General features: G+C 29.2%; 1 long non-coding RNA gene across 50 annotated transcripts in view; it reads left to right on the plus strand.

The window, feature by feature from the left end:
* LOC126887013 (uncharacterized) overlaps positions 1–15942 on the plus strand; it is a 204623-nt gene that overhangs the window by 110239 nt on the left and 78442 nt on the right. For 21 of the 50 annotated variants that reach the window (XR_007698867.1, XR_007698869.1, XR_007698871.1 and 18 more), the window contains one exon: positions 399–15867. This is a non-coding gene — a long non-coding RNA (uncharacterized LOC126887013). The remainder of the gene's footprint in view (positions 1–398; positions 15868–15942) is intronic. The other 29 variants (XR_007698897.1, XR_007698886.1, XR_007698880.1 and 26 more) reach the window with 18 other exon arrangements.

Below are 15942 nucleotides of genomic sequence, written 5' to 3' on the forward strand. Positions count from 1 at the left end.
TCAGCACTACGATTCCAAAAAGTTACATTTCTCTATGAAAAATCAAAAGATCCAAACTTGAATAATTTCTTCGCTAGATTCCCAAAGCTATATATTTGTATAAGCAAAACCTAAAAGGTAAATTTTTTTTCAATGCTACAAGGAAAGCTTGCAATATTTCTGGTACAAAGTGAAATCTCCCAAAAACATTTCAAATACGACGCTTACATTGTTTACTCCCCGTTTCTTATAAAACTATATCGAGAAAAAACTACCATTAGTCTTAAATGATACATTAATACAAAGGTTTGACAATTTTTACATATTGAAGGTGTAGATTATTTCGAAGGTACAATAAGGTAGAACTATTTCAACACTACGATTCCAAAAAGTTATATTTCTCTATGAAAAATGAAAAGGTCCAAATTTGAATAATGTCTCGCTAGATTCTCAAAGCTATATTTGCTCAAGCAAACCGAAAAGTCTATTTTTATTTGAATGATACAAAGAAAGCTTGCAAAATTTCTGGTTGAAACTGAAATCTCCCAACAACATTTCAAATACGACGCATACATTTTTTACTCCCCGTTTCTTATAAATCTGTATCAAGAAAAAACTACAATATATCTTAAATGATACATTAATACAAAGGTTTGACAATTTTTTCACATTGAAGGTGTCGATTATTTCGAAGGTACAATAAGCTAGAACTATTTCAACACTACGATTCCAAAAAGCTACATTTCTCCATGAAAAATCAAAAGATCCAAACTTGAATAATTTCTAAAAGTTTCCCAAAGCTATATTGGTCTAAGCAAAACCTAAAAGGTAAATCATTGTTCAATGCTACAACGAAAGCTTGCAATATTACTGATACAAAGTGAAATCTCCCAAAAACATTTCAAATACGACGCATATATTTTTTACTCCCCGTTTCTTATAAAACTATATCAAGAAAAAACTACAAAAAATCTTAAATGATAGATTAATATAAAGGTTTGACAATTTTTTCACATTGAAGGTGTCGATTATTTCGAAGGTACAATAAGGTAGAACTATTTCAACACTACGATTCCAAAAAGTTACATTTCTCCATAAAAATCAAAAGATCCAAACTTGAATAATTTCTTCGCTAGATTCCCAAAGCTATATTTGTCTAAGCAAAACCTAAAAGGTAAATTTTTTTTCAATGCTACAAGGAAAGCTTGCAATATTTCTGGTACAAAAAGAAATCTTCCAAAAACATTTCAAATACGACGCATACATTGTTTACTCCCCGTTTCTTATAAATCTATATCAAGAAAAAACTACAATAAATCTTAAATGATACATTAATACAAAGGTTTGACAATTTTTTCACATTGAAGATGTCGATTGTTTCGAAGGTACAATAAGGTAGAACTATTTCAACACTATGATTCCAAAAAGTTACATTTCTCCATAAAAAATCAGAAGATCCAAACTTGAATAATTTCTTCGCTAGATTCCCAAAGCTATATATTTGTATAAGCAAAACCTAAAAGGTAAATTTTTTTTCAATGCTACAAGGAAAGCTTGCAATATTTCTGGTACAAAGTGAAATCTCCCAAAAATATTTCAAATACGACGCTTACATTGTTTACTCCCCGTTTCTTATAAAACTATATCGAGAAAAAACTACCATTAATCTTAAATGATACATTAATACAAAGGTTTGACAATTTTTGCATATTGAAGGTGTAGATTATTTCGAAGGTACAATAAGGTAGAACTATTTCAACACTACGATTCCAAAAAGTTATATTTCTCTATGAAAAATCAAAAGGTCCAAATTTGAATAATGTCTCGCTAGATTCTCAAAGCTATATTTGCTCAAGCAAAACCGAAAAGTCTATTTTTATTTGAATGATACAAAGAAAGCTTGCAAAATTTCTGGTTGAAACTGAAATCTCCCAACAACATTTCAAATACGACGCATACATTTTTTAGTCCCCGTTTCTTATAAATCTATATCAAGAAAAAACTACAATAAATTTTAAATGATACATTAATACAAAGGTTTGACAGTTTTTTCACATTGAAGGGGTCGATTATTTCGAAGGTACAATAAGCTAGAACTATTTCAACACTACGATTCCAAAAAGCTACATTTCTCCATGAAAAATCAAAAGATCCAAACTTGAATAATTTCTAAAAGTTTCCCAAAGCTATATTGGTCTAAGCAAAACCTAAAAGGTAAATCATTGTTCAATGCTACAACGAAAGCTTGCAATATTACTGATAAAAAGTGAAATCTCCCAAAAACATTTCAAATACGACGCATATATTTTTTACTCCCCGTTTCTTATAAAACTATATCAAGAAAAAACTACAAAAAATCTTAAATGATAGATTAATATAAAGGTTTGACAATTTTTTCACATTGAAGGTGTCGATTATTTCGAAGGTACAATAAGGTAGAACTATTTCAACACTACGATTCCAAAAAGTTACATTTCTCCATAAAAATCAAAAGATCCAAACTTGAATAATTTCTTCGCTAGATTCCCAAAGCTATATTGGTCTAAGCAAAACCTAAAAGGTAAATTTTTTTTCAATGCTACAAGGAAAGCTTGCAATATTTCTGGTACAAAAAGAAATCTTCCAAAAACATTTCAAATACGACGCATACATTGTTTACTCCCCGTTTCTTATAAAACTATATCAAGAAAAAACTACAAAAAATCTTAAATGATAGGTTAATATAAAGGTTTGACAATTTTTTCACATTGAAGGTGTCGATTAGTTCGAAGGTACAATAAGGTAAAACTATTTCAACACTACGATTCCAAAAAGTTACATTTCTCCATAAAAATCAAAAGATCCAAACTTGAATAATTTCTTCGCTAGATTCCCAAAGCTATATTTGTCTAAACAAAACCTAAAAGGTAAATTTTTTTTCAATGCTACAAGGAAAGCTTGCAATATTTCTGGTACAAAGTGAAATCTCCCAAAAACATTTCAAATACGACGCTTACATTGTTTACTCCCCGTTTCTTATAAAACTATATCGAGAAAAAACTACCATTAATCTTAAATGATACATTAATACAAAAGTTTGACAATTTTTACATATTGAAGGTGTAGATTATTTCGAAGGTACAATAAGGTAGAACTATTTCAACTCTACGATTCCAAAAAGTTATATTTCTCTATGAAAAATCAAAAGGTCCATATTTGAATAATGTCTCGCTAGATTCTCAAAGCTATATTTGCTCAAGCAAACCGAAAAGTCTATTTTTATTTGAATGATACAAAGAAAGCTTGCAAAATTTCTGGTTGAAACTGAAATCTCCCAACAACATTTCAAATACGACGCATACATTTTTTACTCCCCGTTTCTTATAAATCTGTATCAAGAAAAAACTACAATATATCTTAAATGATACATTAATACAAAGGTTTGACAATTTTTTCACATTGAAGGTGTCGATTATTTCGAAGGTACAATAAGCTAGAACTATTTCAACACTACGATTCCAAAAAGCTACATTTCTCCATGAAAAATCAAAAGATCCAAACTTGAATAATTTCTAAAAGTTTCCCAAAGCTATATTGGTCTAAGCAAAACCTAAAAGGTAAATCATTGTTCAATCCTACAACGAAAGCTTGCAATATTACTGATACAAAGTGAAATCTCCCAAAAACATTTCAAATACGACGCATATATTTTTTACTCCCCGTTTCTTATAAAACTATATCAAGAAAAAACTACAAAAAATCTTAAATGATAGATTAATATAAAGGTTTGACAATTTTTTCACATTGAAGGTGTCGATTATTTCGAAGGTACAATAAGGTAGAACTATTTCAACACTACGATTCCAAAAAGTTACATTTCTCCATAAAAATCAAAAGATCCAAACTTGAATAATTTCTTCGCTACATTCCCAAAGCTATATTTGTCTAAGCAAAACCTAAAAGGTAAATTTTTTTTCAATGCTACAAGGAAAGCTTGCAATATTTCTGGTACAAAAAGAAATCTTCCAAAAACATTTCAAATACGACGCATACATTGTTTACTCCCCGTTTCTTATAAATCTATATCAAGAAAAAACTACAATAAATCTTAAATGATACATTAATACAAAGGTTTGACAATTTTTTCACATTGAAGGTGTCGATTATTTCGAAGGTACAATAAGCTAGAACTATTTCAACACTACGATTCCAAAAAGTTACATTTCTCCATGAAAAATCAAAAGATCCAAACTTGAATAATTTCTTCGCTAGTTTCCCAAAGGTATATTGGTCTAAGCAAAACCTAAAAGGTAAATCATTGTTCAATGCTACAACGAAAGCTTGCAATATTACTGATACAAAGTGAAATCTCCCAAAAACATTTCGAATACGACGCATATATTTTTTACTCTCCGTTTCTTATAAAACTATATCAAGAAAAAACTACAAAAAATCTTAAATGATAGATTAATATAAAGGTTTGACAATTTTTTCACATTGAAGGTGTCGATTATTTCGAAGGTACAATAAGGTAGAACTATTTCAACACTACGATTCCAAAAAGTTACATTTCTCCATAAAAATCAAAAGATCCAAACTTGAATAATTTCTTCGCTAGATTCCCAAAGCTATATTTGTCTAAGCAAAACCTAAAAGGTAAATTTTTTTTCAATGCTACAAGGAAAGCTTGCAATATTTCTGGTACAAAAAGAAATCTTCCAAAAACATTTCAAATACGACGCATACATTGTTTACTCCCCGTTTCTTATAAATCTATATCAAGAAAAAACTACAATAAATGTTAAATGATACATTAATACAAAGGTTTGACAATTTTTTCTCATTGAAGATGTCGATTGTTTCGAAAGTACAATAAGGTAGAACTATTTCAACACTATGATTCCAAAAAGTTACATTTCTCCATAAAAAATCAGAAGATCCAAACTTGAATAATTTCTTCGCTAGATTCCCAAAGCTATATATTTGTATAAGCAAAACCTAAAAGGTAAATTTTTTTTCAATGCTACAAGGAAAGCTTGCAATATTTCTGGTACAAAGTGAAGTCTCCCAAAAATATTTCAAATACGACGCTTACATTGTTTACTCCCCGTTTCTTATAAAACTATATCGAGAAAAAACTACCATTAATCTTAAATGATACATTAATACAAAGGTTTGACAATTTTTGCATATTGAAGGTGTAGATTATTTCGAAGGTACAATAAGGTAGAACTATTTCAACACTACGATTCCAAAAAGTTATATTTCTCTATGAAAAATCAAAAGGTCCAAATTTGAATAATGTCTCGCTAGATTCTCAAAGCTATATTTGCTCAAGCAAAACCGAAAAGTCTATTTTTATTTGAATGATACAAAGAAAGCTTGCAAAATTTCTGGTTGAAACTGAAATCTCCCAACAACATTTCAAATACGACGCATACATTTTTTAGTCCCCGTTTCTTATAAATCTATATCAAGAAAAAACTACAATAAATCTTATATGATACATTAATACAAAGGTTTGACAATTTTTTCACATTGAAGGGGTCGATTATTTCGAAGGTACAATAAGCTAGAACTATTTCAACACTACGATTCCAAAAAGCTACATTTCTCCATGAAAAATCAAAAGATCCAAACTTGAATAATTTCTAAAAGTTTCCCAAAGCTATATTGGTCTAAGCAAAACCTAAAAGGTAAATCATTGTTCAATGCTACAACGAAAGCTTGCAATATTACTGATAAAAAGTGAAATCTCCCAAAAACATTTCAAATACGACGCATATATTTTTTACTCCCCGTTTCTTATAAAACTATATCAAGAAAAAACTACAAAAAATCTTAAATGATAGATTAATATAAAGGTTTGACAATTTTTTCACATTGAAGGTGTCGATTATTTCGAAGGTACAATAAGGTAGAACTATTTCAACACTACGATTCCAAAAAGTTACATTTCTCCATAAAAATCAAAAGATCCAAACTTGAATAATTTCTTCGCTAGATTCCCAAAGCTATATTTGTCTAAGCAAAACCTAAAAGGTAAATTTTTTTTCAATGCTACAAGGAAAGCTTGCAATATTTCTGGTACCAAAAGAAATCTTCAAAAAACATTTCAAATACGACGCATACATTATTTACTCCCCGTTTCTTATAAAACTATATCAAGAAAAAACTACAATAAATCTTAAATGATACATTAATACAAAGGTTTGACAATTTTTGCACATTGAAGGCGTAGGTTACTTCGAAGGTACAATAAGGTAGAACTATTTCAACACTACGATTCCAAAAAGTTACATTTCTAAATAAAAAATCAAAAGATCCAAACTTGAATAATTTCTTCGCTAGATTCCCAAAGCTATATTTGTCTAAGCAAAACCTAAAAGGTAAATTTTTTTTCAATGCTACAAGGAAAGCTGGCTATATTTCTGGTACAAAAAGAAATCTTCCAAAAACATTTCAAATACGACGCATACATTGTTTACTCCCCGTTTCTTATAAAACTATATCAAGAAAAAATTACAATAAATCTTAAATGATAATTAATACAAATGTTTGACAATTTTTGCACATTGAAGGTGTAGGTTACTTCGAAGGTACAATAAGGTAGAACTATTTCAGCACTACGATTCCAAAAAGTTACATTTCTCTATGAAAAATCAAAAGATCCAAACTTGAATAATTTCTTCGCTAGATTCCCAAAGCTATCTATTTGTATAAGCAAAACCTAAAAGGTAAATTTTTTTTCAATGCTACAAGGAAAGCTTGCAATATTTCTGGTACATAGTGAAATCTCCCAAAAACATTTCAAATACGACGCTTACATTGTTTACTCCCCGTTTCTTATAAAACTGTATCGAGAAAAAACTACCATTAATCTTAAATGATACATTAATACAAAGGTTTGACAATTTTTACATATTGAAGGTGTAGATTATTTCGAAGGTACAATAAGGTAGAACTATTTCAACACTACGATTCCAAAAAGTTATATTTCTCTATGAAAAATCAAAAGGTCCAAATTTGAATAATTTCTCGCTAGATTCTCAAAGCTATATTTGCTCAAGCAAACCGAAAAGTCTATTTTTATTTGAATGATACAAAGAAAGCTTGCAAAATTTCTGGTTGAAACTGAAATCTCCCAACAACATTTCAAATACGACGCATACATTTTTTACTCCCCGTTTCTTATAAATCTGTATCAAGAAAAAACTACAATATATCTTAAATGATAGGTTAATATAAAGGTTTGACAATTTTTTCACATCGAAGGTGTCGATTATTTCGAAGGTACAATAAGGTAGAACTATTTCAACACTACGATTCCAAAAAGTTACATTCCTCTATGAAAAATCAAAAGATCCAAACTTGAATAATTTCTTCGCTAGATTGCCAAAGCTATATTTGTCTTGGCAAAACCTAAAAGGTAAATTTTTTTTCAATGCTACAAGGAAAGCTTGCAATATTTCTGGTACAAAGTGAAATCTTCAAAAAACATTTCAAATACGACGCATACATTATTTACTCCCCGTTTCTTATAAAACTATATCAAGAAAAAACTACAATAAATCTTAAATGATACATTAATACAAAGGTTTGACAATTTTTCACATTGAAGGCGTAGGTTACTTCGAAGGTACAATAAGGTAGAACTATTTCAACACTACGATTCCAAAAAGTTACATTTCTAAATAAAAAATCAAAAGATCCAAACTTGAATAATTTCTTCGCTAGATTCCCAAAGCTATATTTGTCTAAGCAAAACCTAAAAGGTAAATTTTTTTTCAATGCTACAAGGAAAGCTTGCTATATTTCTGGTACAAAAAGAAATCTTCCAAAAACATTTCAAATACGACGCATACATTGTTTACTCCCCGTTTCTTATAAAACTATATCAAGAAAAAATTACAATAAATCTTAAATGATAATTAATACAAATGTTTGACAATTTTTGCACATTGAAGGTGTAGGTTACTTCGAAGGTACAATAAGGTAGAACTATTTCAGCACTACGATTCCAAAAAGTTACATTTCTCTATGAAAAATCAAAAGATCCAAACTTGAATAATTTCGTCGCTAGATTCCCAAAGCTATATATTTGTATAAGCAAAACCTAAAAGGTAAATTTTTTTCAATGCTACAAGGAAAGCTTGCAATATTTCTGGTACAAAGTGAAATCCCCCAAAAACATTTCAAATACGACGCTTACATTGTTTACTCCCCGTTTCTTATAAAACTATATCGAGAAAAAACTACCATTAATCTTAAATGATACATTAATACAAAGGTTTGACAATTTTTACATATTGAAGGTGTAGATTATTTCGAAGGTACAATAAGGTAGAACTATTTCAACACTACGATTCCAAAAAGTTATATTTCTCTATGAAAAATCAAAAGGTCCAAATTTGAATAATGTCTCGCTAGATTCTCAAAGCTATATTTGCTCAAGCAAACCGAAAAGTCTATTTTTATTTGAATGATACAAAGAAAGCTTGCAAAATTTCTGGTTGAAACTGAAATCTCCCAACAACATTTCAAATACGACGCATACATTTTTTACTCCCCGTTTCTTATAAATCTGTATCAAGAAAAAACTACAATATATCTTAAATGATACATTAATACAAAGGTTTGACAATTTTTTCACATTGAAGGTGTCGATTATTTCGAAGGTACAATAAGCTAGAACTATTTCAACACTACGATTCCAAAAAGCTACATTTCTCCATGAAAAATCAAAAGATCCAAACTTGAATAATTTCTAAAAGTTTCCCAAAGCTCTATTGGTCTAAGCAAAACCTAAAAGGTAAATCATTGTTCAATGCTACAACGAAAGCTTGCAATATTACTGATACAAAGTGAAATCTCCCAAAAACATTTCAAATACGACGCATATATTTTTTACTCCCCGTTTCTTATAAAACTATATCAAGAAAAAACTACAAAAAATCTTAAATGATAGATTAATATAAAGGTTTGACAATTTTTTCACATTGAAGGTGTCGATTATTTCGAAGGTACAATAAGGTAGAACTATTTCAACACTACGATTCCAAAAAGTTACATTTCTCCATAAAAATCAAAAGATCCAAACTTGAATAATTTCTTCGCTAGATTCCCAAAGCTATATTTGTCTAAGCAAAACCTAAAAGGTAAATTTTTTTTCAATGCTACAAGGAAAGCTTGCAATATTTCTGGTACAAAAAGAAATCTTCAAAAAACATTTCAAATACGACGCATACATTATTTACTCCCCGTTTCTTATAAAACTATATCAAGAAAAAACTACAATAAATCTTAAATGATACATTAATACAAAGGTTTGACAATTTTTGCACATTGAAGGCGTAGGTTACTTCGAAGGTACAATAAGGTAGAACTATTTCAACACTACGATTCCAAAAAGTTACATTTCTAAATAAAAAATCAAAAGATCCAAACTTGAATAATTTCTTCGCTAGATTCCCAAAGCTATATTTGTCTAAGCAAAACCTAAAAGGTAAATTTTTTTTCAATGCTACAAGGAAAGCTGGCTATATTTCTGGTACAAAAAGAAATCTTCCAAAAACATTTCAAATACGACGCATACATTGTTTACTCCCCGTTTCTTATAAAACTATATCAAGAAAAAATTACAATAAATCTTAAATGATAATTAATACAAATGTTTGACAATTTTTGCACATTGAAGGTGTAGGTTACTTCGAAGGTACAATAAGGTAGAACTATTTCAGCACTACGATTCCAAAAAGTTACATTTCTCTATGAAAAATCAAAAGATCCAAACTTGAATAATTTCTTCGCTAGATTCCCAAAGCTATCTATTTGTATAAGCAAAACCTAAAAGGTAAATTTTTTTTCAATGCTACAAGGAAAGCTTGCAATATTTCTGGTACAAAGTGAAATCTCCCAAAAACATTTAAAATACGACGCTTACATTGTTTACTCCCCGTTTCTTATAAAACTATATCGAGAAAAAACTACCATTAATCTTAAATGATACATTAATACAAAGGTTTGACAATTTTTACATATTGAAGGTGTAGATTATTTCGAAGGTACAATAAGGTAGAACTATTTCAACACTACGATTCCAAAAAGTTATATTTCTCTATGAAAAATCAAAAGGTCCAAATTTGAATAATGTCTCGCTAGATTCTCAAAGCTATATTTGCTCAAGCAAACCGAAAAGTCTATTTTTATTTGAATGATACAAAGAAAGCTTGCAAAATTTCTGGTTGAAACTGAAATCTCCCAACAACATTTCAAATACGACGCATACATTTTTTACTCCCCGTTTCTTATAAATCTGTATCAAGAAAAAACTACAATATATCTTAAATGATAGGTTAATATAAAGGTTTGACAATTTTTTCACATTGAAGGTGTCGATTATTTCGAAGGTACAATAAGGTAGAACTATTTCAACACTACGATTCCAAAAAGTTACATTCCTCTATGAAAAATCAAAAGATCCAAACTTGAATAATTTCTTCGCTAGATTGCCAAAGCTATATTTGTCTTGGCAAAACCTAAAAGGTAAATTTTTTTTCAATGCTACAAGGAAAGCTTGCAATATTTCTGGTACAAAGTGAAATCTTCAAAAAACATTTCAAATACGACGCATACATTATTTACTCCCCGTTTCTTATAAAACTATATCAAGAAAAAACTACAATAAATCTTAAATGATACATTAATACAAAGGTTTGACAATTTTTGCACATTGAAGGCGTAGGTTACTTCGAAGGTACAATAAGGTAGAACTATTTCAACACTACGATTCCAAAAAGTTACATTTCTAAATAAAAAATCAAAAGATCCAAACTTGAATAATTTCTTCGCTAGATTCCCAAAGCTATATTTGTCTAAGCAAAACCTAAAAGGTAAATTTTTTTTCAATGCTACAAGGAAAGCTTGCTATATTTCTGGTACAAAAAGAAATCTTCCAAAAACATTTCAAATACGACGCATACATTGTTTACTCCCCGTTTCTTATAAAACTATATCAAGAAAAAATTACAATAAATCTTAAATGATAATTAATACAAATGTTTGACAATTTTTGCACATTGAAGGTGTAGGTTACTTCGAAGGTACAATAAGGTAGAACTATTTCAGCACTACGATTCCAAAAAGTTACATTTCTCTATGAAAAATCAAAAGATCCAAACTTGAATAATTTCTTCGCTAGATTCCCAAAGCTATATATTTGTATAAGCAAAACCTAAAAGGTAAATTTTTTTTCAATGCTACAAGGAAAGCTTGCAATATTTCTGGTACAAAGTGAAATCTCCCAAAAACATTTCAAATACGACGCTTACATTGTTTACTCCCCGTTTCTTATAAAACTATATCGAGAAAAAACTACCATTAATCTTAAATGATACATTAATACAAAGGTTTGACAATTTTTACATATTGAAGGTGTAGATTATTTCGAAGGTACAATAAGGTAGAACTATTTCAACACTACGATTCCAAAAAGTTATATTTCTCTATGAAAAATCAAAAGGTCCAAATTTGAATAATGTCTCGCTAGATTCTCAAAGCTATATTTGCTCAAGCAAACCGAAAAGTCTATTTTTATTTGAATGATACAAAGAAAGCTTGCAAAATTTCTGGTTGAAACTGAAATCTCCCAACAACATTTCAAATACGACGCATACATTTTTTACTCCCCGTTTCTTATAAATCTGTATCAAGAAAAAACTACAATATATCTTAAATGATACATTAATACAAAGGTTTGACAATTTTTTCACATTGAAGGTGTCGATTATTTCGAAGGTACAATAAGCTAGAACTATTTCAACACTACGATTCCAAAAAGCTACATTTCTCCATGAAAAATCAAAAGATCCAAACTTGAATAATTTCTAAAAGTTTCCCAAAGCTATATTGGTCTAAGCAAAACCTAAAAGGTAAATCATTGTTCAATGCTACAACGAAAGCTTGCAATATTACTGATACAAAGTGAAATCTCCCAAAAACATTTCAAATACGACGCATATATTTTTTACTCCCCGTTTCTTATAAAACTATATCAAGAAAAAACTACAATATATCTTAAATGATAGGTTAATATAAAGGTTTGACAATTTTTTCACATTGAAGGTGTCGATTATTTCGAAGGTACAATAAGGTAGAACTATTTCAACACTACGATTCCAAAAAGTTACATTCCTCTATGAAAAATCAAAAGATCCAAACTTGAATAATTTCTTCGCTAGATTGCCAAAGCTATATTTGTCTTGGCAAAACCTAAAAGGTAAATTTTTTTTCAATGCTACAAGGAAAGCTTGCAATATTTCTGGTACAAAGTGAAATCTTCAAAAAACATTTCAAATACGACGCATACATTATTTACTCCCCGTTTCTTATAAAACTATATCAAGAAAAAACTACAATAAATCTTAAATGATACATTAATACAAAGGTTTGACAATTTTTGCACATTGAAGGCGTAGGTTACTTCGAAGGTACAATAAGGTAGAACTATTTCAACACTACGATTCCAAAAAGTTACATTTCTAAATAAAAAATCAAAAGATCCAAACTTGAATAATTTCTTCGCTAGATTCCCAAAGCTATATTTGTCTAAGCAAAACCTAAAAGGTAAATTTTTTTTCAATGCTACAAGGAAAGCTTGCTATATTTCTGGTACAAAAAGAAATCTTCCAAAAACATTTCAAATACGACGCATACATTGTTTACTCCCCGTTTCTTATAAAACTATATCAAGAAAAAATTACAATAAATCTTAAATGATAATTAATACAAATGTTTGACAATTTTTGCACATTGAAGGTGTAGGTTACTTCGAAGGTACAATAAGGTAGAACTATTTCAGCACTACGATTCCAAAAAGTTACATTTCTCTATGAAAAATCAAAAGATCCAAACTTGAATAATTTCTTCGCTAGATTCCCAAAGCTATATATTTGTATAAGCAAAACCTAAAAGGTAAATTTTTTTTCAATGCTACAAGGAAAGCTTGCAATATTTCTGGTACAAAGTGAAATCTCCCAAAAACATTTCAAATACGACGCTTACATTGTTTACTCCCCGTTTCTTATAAAACTATATCGAGAAAAAACTACCATTAATCTTAAATGATACATTAATACAAAGGTTTGACAATTTTTACATATTGAAGGTGTAGATTATTTCGAAGGTACAATAAGGTAGAACTATTTCAACACTACGATTCCAAAAAGTTATATTTCTCTATGAAAAATCAAAAGGTCCAAATTTGAATAATGTCTCGCTAGATTCTCAAAGCTATATTTGCTCAAGCAAACCGAAAAGTCTATTTTTATTTGAATGATACAAAGAAAGCTTGCAAAATTTCTGGTTGAAACTGAAATCTCCCAACAACATTTCAAATACGACGCATACATTTTTTACTCCCCGTTTCTTATAAATCTATATCAAGAAAAAACTACAATATATCTTAAATGATACATTAATACAAAGGTTTGACAATTTTTTCACATTGAAGGTGTCGATTATTTCGAAGGTACAATAAGCTAGAACTATTTCAACACTACGATTCCAAAAAGCTACATTTCTCCATGAAAAATCAAAAGATCCAAACTTGAATAATTTCTAAAAGTTTCCCAAAGCTATATTGGTCTAAGCAAAACCTAAAAGGTAAATCATTGTTCAATGCTACAACGAAAGCTTGCAATATTACTGATACAAAGTGAAATCTCCCAAAAACATTTCAAATACGACGCATATATTTTTTACTCCCCGTTTCTTATAAAACTATATCAAGAAAAAACTACAAAAAATCGTAAATGATAGATTAATATAAAGGTTTGACAATTTTTTCACATTGAAGGTGTCGATTATTTCGAAGGTACAATAAGGTAGAACTATTTCAACACTACGATTCCAAAAAGTTACATTTCTCCATAAAAATCAAAAGATCCAAACTTGAATAATTTCTTCGCTAGATTCCCAAAGCTATATTTGTCTAAGCAAAACCTAAAAGGTAAATTTTTTTCAATGCTACAAGGAAAGCTTGCAATATTTCTGGTACAAAAAGAAATCTTCCAAAAACATTTCAAATACGACGCATACATTGTTTACTCCCCGTTTCTTATAAATCTATATCAAGAAAAAACTACAATAAATCTTAAATGATACATTAATACAAAGGTTTGACAATTTTTTCACATTGAAGGTGTCGATTATTTCGAAGGTACAATAAGCTAGAACTATTTCAACACTACGATTCCAAAAAGTTACATTTCTCCATGAAAAATCAAAAGATCCAAACTTGAATAATTTCTTCGCTAGTTTCCCAAAGGTATATTGGTCTAAGCAAAACCTAAAAGGTAAATCATTGTTCAATGCTACAACGAAAGCTTGCAATATTACTGATACAAAGTGAAATCTCCCAAAAACATTTCGAATACGACGCATATATTTTTTACTCCCCGTTTCTTATAAAACTATATCAAGAAAAAACTACAAAAAATCTTAAATGATAGATTAATATAAAGGTTTGACAATTTTTTCACATTGAAGGTGTCGATTATTTCGAAGGTACAATAAGGAAGAACTATTTCAACACTACGATTCCAAAAAGTTACATGTCTCCATAAAAATCAAAAGATCCAAACTTGAATAATTTCTTCGCTAGATTCCCAAAGCTATATTTGTCTAAGCAAAACCTAAAAGGTAAATTTTTTTTCAATGCTACAAGGAAAGCTTGCAATATTTCTGGTACAAAAAGAAATCTTCCAAAAACATTTCAAATACGACGCATACATTGTTTACTCCCCGTTTCTTATAAGACTATATCAAGAAAAAACTACAAAAAATCTTAAGTGATAGATTAATATAAAGGTTTGACAATTTTTTCACATTGAAGGTGTCGATTATTTCGAAGGTACAATAAGGTAGAAGTATTTCAACACTAAGATTCCAAAAAGTTACATTTCTCCATGAAAGATCAAAAGATCCAAACTTGAATAATTTCTTCGCTAGATTCCCAAAGCTATCTATTTGTATAAGCAAAACCTAAAAGGTAAATTTTTTTTCAATGCTACAAGGAAAGCTTGCAATATTTCTGGTACAAAGTGAAATCTCCCAAAAACATTTAAAATACGACGCTTACATTGTTTACTCCCCGTTTCTTATAAAACTATATCGAGAAAAAACTACCATTAATCTTAAATGATACATTAATACAAAGGTTTGACAATTTTTACATATTGAAGGTGTAGATTATTTCGAAGGTACAATAAGGTAGAACTATTTCAACACTACGATTCCAAAAAGTTATATTTCTCTATGAAAAATCAAAAGGTCCAAATTTGAATAATGTCTCGCTAGATTCTCAAAGCTATATTTGCTCAAGCAAACCGAAAAGTCTATTTTTATTTGAATGATACAAAGAAAGCTTGCAAAATTTCTGGTTGAAACTGAAATCTCCCAACAACATTTCAAATACGACGCATACATTTTTTACTCCCCGTTTCTTATAAATCTGTATCAAGAAAAAACTACAATATATCTTAAATGATAGGTTAATATAAAGGTTTGACAATTTTTTCACATTGAAGGTGTCGATTATTTCGAAGGTACAATAAGGTAGAACTATTTCAAAACTACGATTCCAAAAAGTTACATTCCTCTATGAAAAATCAAAAGATCCAAACTTGAATAATTTCTTCGCTAGATTGCCAAAGCTATATTTGTCTTGGCAAAACCTAAAAGGTAAATTTTTTTTCAATGCTACAAGGAAAGCTTGCAATATTTCTGGTACAAAGTGAAATCTTCAAAAAACATTTCAAATACGACGCATACATTATTTACTCCCCGTTTCTTATAAAACTATATCAAGAAAAAACTACAATAAATCTTAAATGATACATTAATACAAAGGTTTGACAATTTTTGCACATTGAAGGCGTAGGTTACTTCGAAGGTACAATAAGGTAGAACTATTTCAACACTACG

This window comes from Diabrotica virgifera, chromosome 6, assembly GCF_917563875.1.
Source record: "Diabrotica virgifera virgifera chromosome 6, PGI_DIABVI_V3a".
In the NCBI taxonomy this organism is placed as follows: domain Eukaryota; kingdom Metazoa; phylum Arthropoda; class Insecta; order Coleoptera; family Chrysomelidae; genus Diabrotica; species Diabrotica virgifera.